Genomic DNA, 9,201 nt, shown 5'->3' on the forward strand with positions numbered 1-9,201 from the left:
CTCCTCGAGCAAGATAGTGAATTATTTCAGTCATCATTCACGCTGGCTCAGAGAGAAAACGCGTTTGCATTTCCTGTACCACGTAGTGCTTTTTGTCCCTCTCGGCAGTTTATAGAACGGAAGAACATTGAAGCCTCCATGAAGCCTACCCGTCCTACGTTACTACATATTAATTATTCTTCGCTCAGGAGGATAAGTGAGATTTTTGGCAGAGCTAATTTTACACCAATGAGGACTTATTTATGAATGAATACGTTGATTTGAGGTAATAAATGACTTAAAATATTACACAGTGTCCCTTTAAACGGGGTGTTTTAACTAATATATTATACTATGCGTTATTCTATTATAGTATTATTTTTACATAAAAACGCTATAATATTCCGTATAGTAACAATGGGAAAAACGGGGCTGGTATATACTAGATATGTTCATTAATATGTATATTAAAGTATGTAGTATGTATGTAACCTATTTCGACCTAACCTATTAACGTTAAAGGTTTTGTCTTAAACTGTGGATATGTCTTATATAAACGTCAAATTATCTTGTGTGAACCTTGTCCAGTCTCATATCTCTCTCTCTTATTCCATTCAATGAGATGTTGACTGATAACATAGGCTTTTGGTTGTGGTAGCAGCCATGGTGACAATGGCTGGCTGCCACGGGTCGCTCATTCAGCCATACCTCTGGTTGGTTGCGACCTACCGTATTGGTCCGAATATTAAACTTTCGTCCGACATGTTTCAGTTTGTGTTCTGTTGATACTTTTAGCCTTGCCTCCTCCTCGATTTTGATTGGTCGTTCGAAAAAAGCGCCGATGACGTGGAGCGCTTTTCTTCAAAAGTTCAACTGTTTTCAACTGGGACGCGCGCCTAGAAGCGTGAGGCGCGCGGAGCGTTTAACCGCCCCGGGCGGCTTTTTAAAAGGCGCGCTGCATGCGCGTCCTGCCATAGAGAATGCATTGCAGACAGGCGCTCCGCCTTTTAAAAAGGCTTTTGGTGGACACGGCCCCCTAGTCGGTCAGCCTGCCAGAGCCAGCGGCCAGCAGCCAGCGGCCAGCAGCCAGCGGCTGGCCTGTCGTCGCAGCCAGCCAGCCGATACCAGCCAGGCGTCGCTGCCCGTCATTACGTCGTATGATTGTCATACCATCGTACTAAATCATACAAAAATGTTAAAATGAAAGGGTCCGATTACGTCAATGAGTTTGAGTAAAATAGCAAATATATACCTGACCGTGGAGGGTGTCGAACAGCCAACGTGTCGGTCACTAACCTAGCGTCACTACCGCTTGTACCACCATGGAATTGACTGATAGTCGTTGCACTTATATTTAACTATATCACTCTATAAAGAAGAACTTTGTACATAACATACATTATTAGGCTTAATGACATTTAACAAAACAAATAGGCTATGTATAATTTCTAAAATACATTATTTGAATACGCCCCAAATTACAACTAATATATCACTCGATAACGAAGTGCTTTGTGCATAATATATCTTATTAGGCTTAATGACGTTTAACAAAACAAATATATAGGCTATATATAAGATATAAAATACATTATTTGAATACGCCACAAATTACAACTAATACATTTTAATGATACTGATAGACCAACGATTTCTTCATTTTAAACTGTAGGCCTACTTCAATATAAAAATATAAAAATAATATTTGCAATAAAGAGCTGTAGGTAGCTTTCGCCAGAGAGCATGGCTTTCTGGTACTTCAACTGTCGCAAAAAACCCGTTGATAACATGCAAATAACTGATTAAGGACCGCCCATAGACTTTGAGTGACCGAGCCAGCCAGCGACCAAAACGGCAGCCAGACGAGAAAACGGCAGCCAGACGAGCGACCAATGCGACCTACGTCGCGACCAATGCGACCTACGTCGCGACCAATGCGACCTACGTCGCGACCAATGCGACCTACGTCGCGACCAATGCGACCTACGTCGCGACCAATGCGACCTACGTCGCGACCAATGCGACCTACGTCGCGACCAATGCGACCTACGTCGCGACGCACGTCGTTGGCCACTCAGAGAGCTCGGCCCTCCGCTCCCCAAGAGAGAGAAGAGGACATCCATGAGTATATGGATGGATGTATCTGGTAGAGAATTTATATATGCAGGGTAAAACCAGCAGAACAATAATTTTAAACACATATCACATGGTTTTGTTTAAGAACCCACGCGACAAATATCAGATTTTGTTAATAGCCAGGCAGATGCTCCCGTGGAGGACAAAGTATTTTCTAGAGCCCTTTACCGATGCTACTAGTACGCCGTATGGCTATCTGCTAGTGGACTTTAAAGCCACGATCCCCGACACACTACGGCCAGACAAGTGCTGGATACATCAGTTTAATCTAACCCAGGAACGGTAACCAGGACAAAGTGCAAGCCATTGTGAACCCCATTTAAGTTCCCTGTTCTTCAGTGTGTTGTTACACTACATTACCCATGATTCAATATCACAGGGCAGACACAGACACACACACACACACACACACCCTCATGACTACGGTCAACCTGCACCCATATACCTTTGCCCCCCACACGCCCCCAAAATGACCGCTCGCTGCACCCCACCTTAGGAAGCCACACACACACACACACACACACACACACACACACACACACACACACACACACACACACACACACACACACACACACACACACACACACACACACACACACACACACACACACACACACACACACACACACACACACACACACACAGGAAGTGGAAGGGGGGTTGTGGCCCCCACCCTCGCAACCAATACCGGAAACAGAAGTCCCCTCGAAAACCCCTATAGTGGGGATCATTAATAACCACTGACAACACTCACAGACAGAGATCCTCTTCTTACCTCTTAGCTTTGCTCCGGCGGCCATGTTCCCCAGACAGAGTGGTCTTAGAGGTAGGACCCCCATCCCCATCCTCTCTCTCCTCATCCATAGAAGACTGGAGACCTGGACGCAAACACAACTCCTTCTGAACTGAGAAGATCATTGTGACTGCGTCACACTAAAGCATTATGGACGTCACGTCATGGATCATAAATATGAACCCCACGACAGGGCCTACCGGAAGTGGCGTACTTACGAGCTCTATTAAACTGTAAATCCCCAGTCACTACGCACACATATTTAACTTAAATATCAGCACATTCAAAGGACTTCTGACAGTCCTTCTTTTAATTTGGAGTAGCATCAAGACAAACGAACGGGTCAGAAATGAAGTAAAACATGAACTAACGTTGTATTCTCGACAGTAAACTCATTATTATATACCAGTAACCTAAAGACAATACAAACGGTAGTAAACTGGTTGATCATTATTATATACCAGTAACCTAAAGACAATATAAACGCTAGTCAACTGTCGACCTACCTTACCTTATCTACTCCGGGATTAAAATGCGTCCATACGGTATAAAGCTGTAAAAGTGTAAATGTAAGGGGGGAAAAGGAAGTTAAAGTGTTTATAAAACGAGTTAATCAGGTGAAAGGTTTTAAAAGCGGAGAAAGGGCTGCTCGCTGCGACGGACAGTTAGATGAGGAAGTGAAGGAGCCGCGCCTCTCAGTGAGTGTCACGTGTTTTCGGGGAAAACGAAACTACGCACACACACACACACACACACACACACACACACACACACACACACACACACACACACACACACACACACACACACACACACACACACACACACACACACACACACACACATACACACACACACACACACACACACACACACACACACACACACACACACACACACACAGCAGCTCAAGAGTCAAAAGGAGAGCAAAAGAGAGATTAAGAGTAATAAGTACACAGGATACTGGCTCAGTACGAGTATAAGTACACAGGATACTGGCTCAGTATTAGCATAAGTACACAGGATACTGGGTCAGTGTGAGTATAAGTACACAAGATAATGGCTCAGTGTGTGTATTATGTACACAGGATACTTGCTCAGTATGAATATAAGTACACAAGATACTGGCTCATTGTATGTAGCAGTACACATGATACTGGCTCAGTATGAGTATAAGTACACATGATACTGGCTCAGTATGAGAATTAGTACACAGGATGTGTGTGTGTGTAATGTGTGTGTACTGACTGTGTACTGTGTGTGTACTGTCTGTGAGTATTGTGTGTGCGTGAACTATGTATGTACTGTGTGAACTGTTTGTGTACTGTGTGTACTGTGTCTGAACTGAGTGTGTACTGTGTGTCTGTGTACTGTGTGTACTGAGTGTGTACTGTGTGTACTGTGTGTACTGAGTGTACTGTGTGTACTGTGTGTACTGGGTAATGTGTGTGTGTGTGTGTGTGTGTGTGTGTGTGTGTGTGTGTGTGTGTGTGTGTGTGTGTGTGTGTGTGTGTACTGTGTGTGCGTGGTTGTGTCCACAGAAATCACTACAATCAAGGGGTTGATGGAAGTGACGTCTGCTGTTGAAGTCAAAGCTACGTTTCATAGACATTATATTTGTCTGTAAGCTACAAATGGTTCAATAAGCAAAACAAACTGAGTTGAAGGGCTAGAGGTTTCATGATCGAAGATTTATTCAGCGATATAGGCCTAAATAAGCCCCCCTAAAACCATATGTTCTATTATAACTGAACTCAACGTGCTCTGGATGGTGTGAAGGCCAACATGAATTAGCATGCTAAGGTCTTCATTAAATGATCTGCATTCAAAATGACACTTTTGGATACCTCGTCGAGGGCTTACAGCATTGCGGACGGACGCTGCATCAGAACCATCAGAGCTGCTAGGTTGATGTTGTAACTCACAGGCGTCCCCAGCAGGGGGCGCCAGTAACACAGCAATATGCAGGAGTTCATATGCGCCATCAGTGAGGGCTCAGATTCGGTGTACGGTGAAGATATACTGTATAGTTATTAGCCACGTCTTCAAATCCATCTCACGGAAGGTATTTTTTTACACGCCATGATTGGCAGTGGGTCTTCGACGACTGCTTGTTAGTTAATTATTGTGTTCCGCTCAATAGGGTGACGATATATTTAGTCATTTAGCAGACGCTTCTATCCAGAGCAATCTACAGGGAATTCCATCACAGGTGTTTAAAGGTTATAAATAAACACAAAGAATTATAACATGATAAAGAACCACACACTCCTACGCACAGACACACACACACACACACGCGCACACACACACACACACACACGGGCACGGCACACACACGCACACAAAACGGACAAACACACACACACGCACGCACACACACACACACACACACACACACACACACACACACACACACACACACACACACACACACACACACACACACACACACACACACACACACACACATAACATGAGTAGAAAGAACCGGCGTCTACACCAGCACCTCCCCCTACATCAGCAGGAGGAGTGGGAGGAGCCTGCAGGAAGGGGAGGGTCTCCAGAGGCAGGGGGCGGGGCTCCAGAGGCAGGGGGTGGAGCCATGTAATTGTGTCTTGGGGAACTTTTTTTGTGTCGCGTCAAGCTGCTGTGTTATTGATGCAGGAAATGTGAATTACATAATAATTCAACTTTTCACAGTTTTTTCCTTTAACTTGTTACTGTTTCATTATCTTGCAGATGCATCGACTCAAAGTGACCAAAAGTGAATCCAGGAACATGGATTTTGCATTCCTCTGCTGTTGGTGTGAACCTTCCCGGGGTCAGAGAAGAGCAGTGATGCCACTGGTTGGACCGTGACTTCAGTGACCCCCCCCGTACGTAACTGGTAGCTGTGGGCGTTAGCGCGCTAATGCTAATACCACGGGGCCACGGCATTAGCCCCACAACTCAACGAGATACACCTTCTAAATAATTCAACCATGCATCTGTTCACCTGGGGATGTGTGATGTAACAAACAAGGTTAAAGGCACATTCCAAAAACGAGAGTTCAGCCTGTAACAGGCGAGCCTGGCCTCGCCAGACCAGCCTGTCAACAGACCGCTGACCAGCACGGGCGGCCATCTCTGTTGTCGTTGAAACGCCTCGACGGCGCGCCTGCACCCTGCGCCCCACATCACCGTGTTCATCCCGCCACATGACGGTTCAACGGTTGTGATTGGTCCGTCGGTTTCGCCCCCGGCGAACATTGTTTGTACGGGAGGAGGGGCAGACCTTATCCGCAGAGCAAAGTAAACGTGAGCTCGTCTGGTTCCCAGGTTCATCACGAGCAGTGACTACGGCGCGGTCTGGTTCTGGAGAACCTTTCTCTCACTCCTCAACGATAGAGGTGGCTTCTGGTAGTCGCAGTGCTCCCGTCTGACCCTGGGAAGGTCCTGCTGTGAGGAGCAGGTCGGGGTCGGGGGCAACCGGCATATGTCTAATCCAGGGCATATAAAGACTGGGACCAGAAGATAATTACTTTCTCTCCGTTGAAACCCATTCATATGTTACGATCTCATAGGTCCCATGGGGGTCTACCGGAAGGGGCGGACTCACGAGCTCTATAAATGCTCCCAGACTGGAAATGCAACTCGAAAGGCTGGCGTCCGAGGATGCAGGAACACACCATAACAATAAGCTGTTATAACTTTATATCAGTCAGCTGTTATCCTGCTCCAAACCATCACACTAACAATAAGCTGTTATAACTTTATATCAGTCAGCTGTTATCCTGCTCCAAACCATCACACTAACAATGAGCTGTTATAACTTTATATCAGTCAGCTGTTATCCTGCTCTGAACCATCACACTAACAATAAGCTGTTATAACTTTATATCAGTCAGCTGTTATCCTGCTCTAAACCATCACACTAACAATAAGCTGTTATAACTTTATATCCAGCCTGTCCTCCTAGAAAATACGACCGCATAGGTCGTTTGTACCGCCCCAAATTACGACCCACTGGAGCGTATCAAAATGTAGCGCCTCTAGCGGTCATGCAAATAACGACATTCTGAAGTCTCGGGGCCGCTCGTGGACGCTTGTGGTTGCTCGGGACGCGCGTAGCCATATTAATCGTTATTATCTGAATGGGAAATGCAATATTTTAGGACAGATACACCATTAAACGTGTTTCTAATGACATTTCTAGCGAGAAATGTACATTTTCCTTGCATAATCTTCAGTCAGTGAATGTGTATGATCTTTATTATCTGAATGGGAAATGCAATATTTTAGGATCGATTCACAGTTAAACGTGTTTCTAATAACATTTCTAGCGAGAAATATACTTTTTACTTTCATAATCTTCAGTCAGTGATTGTGTCTGATCTTTAGTTTTATAGTTATTATGAAGATTTAATCGTCTCGCTCGCATGTTTCAACGACGTCAGGTTGCTATGGGACGCTGCTTTCGCTAAACTAGCAGCTCACGTGTTTCCTGCGTTTGTGTTATTAAACCGTTACTTTATGTAACTTTTAATGATATTGTAATAACCACAGGCGAGGTATTGAGCGAAGTAAGCTTGATAGCAGGTTTATTGGATTCCACAATCGGACAGGCAGGCACAGCTCCACCGGAAAACTACAACAACCAACACTCCCGCCCGGAAGGAAACCCCCGGAACCCCCTCTCAGAAGGCCCGCACCTTCCTCCCAAACCCTGTGACGCTAAAATATCATCTTGTTAGAAACCCGTTTATCTGAGAGCCAACCCAGTAGCCAAAAGCATACGTTGACAGTGTACGTTTTCGTGAACACTGGATTACGTCGCATTTCAACATAAAATAGCGTGCTAAGCACACACACACACACACGCACACACGCACACACGCACACAGGCACGCACACACAATGCATTTCGCTGCTAAAACAACAACTTGGGCTGCTTCTCTGACATTTTGGGTGGATTTTGAACGGTATGTGGGCAGGACGTTTTTTGCAGGCAGGACCTGGCAACCCTGCGCTGTTGCCCGAGGAGCAGAAATGCTCCGGAGCAGATCTGGATCCACCATGGCCAAAATAATTGTCATGAATAGCATGAATAGATTCATGCATTATCATTCAACTTGAACATGTGTTTTTACAGTATATAGTGGTGGAGGGATGACGTATGTTGGCAAACCCGGAAGTGAGCGTCGACCTGGGTTTCCCTTGACAAAAAGCCAACGGGTTTTTTCATTGGATTTTGGATTATTGCAGAAAAATTAGCATCTTTGAAGCACCTCCACAAAAACTGAAAATAAATAAATAAAAAAATAAAAAATATCTGTGCTCCAAAGAACGAAATGTAAACCAATGCATTCTGAATGGGAGTGTTTCTCAGATTTTTCCATGCTACACAGAACGAAATGTAAACCCATACAAATAAAGACTTCATGGTCATAATAATTTAAATATCATTAAGCTACTACTGAGTGTGTAGGGAGGTATTCTATTTTTTTCAACGGGGCTGAATCCAGTCACTTGACCGTCATGGTTGCTATGGTGGTTGCTATCGACCGCCCCCTCTAATACTCGTGTCTCTAAAAACCACGCGGCAAAGGAGCTGCCGTCAATTGGGTTGTTTTTGTCGTAAACTAGGGTCCGATGGTTGAAAAATAGACAGATATTCCAAGGTATCCTTAAAAGGCAGCTTGGATGTGTTTATTTTCTGCAGTTTAGACTTCTTCTATAACTAATTTTTGTAAGCAAAACACCAAGCTCATTGATTTAATGAGGGAGGGTTATTTGAAACAATTTATTCAATAAATATTTGTGAGAGGTCATTCCTTCTCCTGATTTTACTTCCTATTTATGTCTAGGGTAAACCCCTACTGTCCACAAGCATCCCCCCCTCCCCATATGGATTTGGAGAATTGTTGCCACGTCCCAGTGGTGGAGGTATCATATATATATGAAAGAGGGCATTCAATTATAGCCTACTACAATGATCAATTAGGAGGCCGAAGCCCTAAAGGAAGTGATGCAATAGGTGACTGAGTCGACAACATTTAAGTAAGCTGTATAGGGTCTCTTATATATCAAAGGGGGTCTCAAAGGACGCATACGCTTCAACCTGTGGCTCCAGCACTACAGGAAATGACTCAGCAAGTGCTCCATCTCGTTGCAACTCACCCAGCGGCTCGCTTGCAAGATTTGGCCTGAAGTTCTTCCCAGACCTACACCCTAGCCATCCAACATGCATATCTGAGAATCAGGCCTCTCTTTAATAATGACAAAAAGTTATGAGAGAAACACACATT

The 9,201-nt window shown here is 44.7% G+C and overlaps 2 protein-coding genes and 1 long non-coding RNA gene across 6 annotated transcripts in view; 1 reads left to right on the plus strand and 2 right to left on the minus strand.

The window, feature by feature from the left end:
* LOC132455169 (NACHT, LRR and PYD domains-containing protein 12-like) overlaps positions 1 to 4,018 on the minus strand; it is a 126,332-nt gene extending 122,314 nt beyond the window's left edge. For 3 of the 4 annotated variants that reach the window (XM_060048923.1, XM_060048926.1, XM_060048922.1), the window contains exon 1: positions 3,418 to 4,018. The gene's annotated coding sequence lies outside the window, so the exon portion shown is untranslated. The remainder of the gene's footprint in view (positions 1 to 3,417) is intronic. The other variant, XM_060048924.1, reaches the window with a different exon arrangement.
* Positions 1 to 9,201, minus strand: part of LOC132455170 (NACHT, LRR and PYD domains-containing protein 6-like) — a 113,583-nt gene that overhangs the window by 48,390 nt on the left and 55,992 nt on the right. The window lies entirely within an intron of this gene.
* On the plus strand, positions 4,003 to 4,727 carry LOC132455332 (uncharacterized). Its single transcript, XR_009525196.1, has 2 exons — positions 4,003 to 4,285; positions 4,631 to 4,727. It is a non-coding gene; the product is annotated as an uncharacterized LOC132455332 (long non-coding RNA).

Source organism: Gadus macrocephalus, chromosome 4 (genome assembly GCF_031168955.1).
Source record: "Gadus macrocephalus chromosome 4, ASM3116895v1".
NCBI lineage: Eukaryota > Metazoa > Chordata > Actinopteri > Gadiformes > Gadidae > Gadus > Gadus macrocephalus.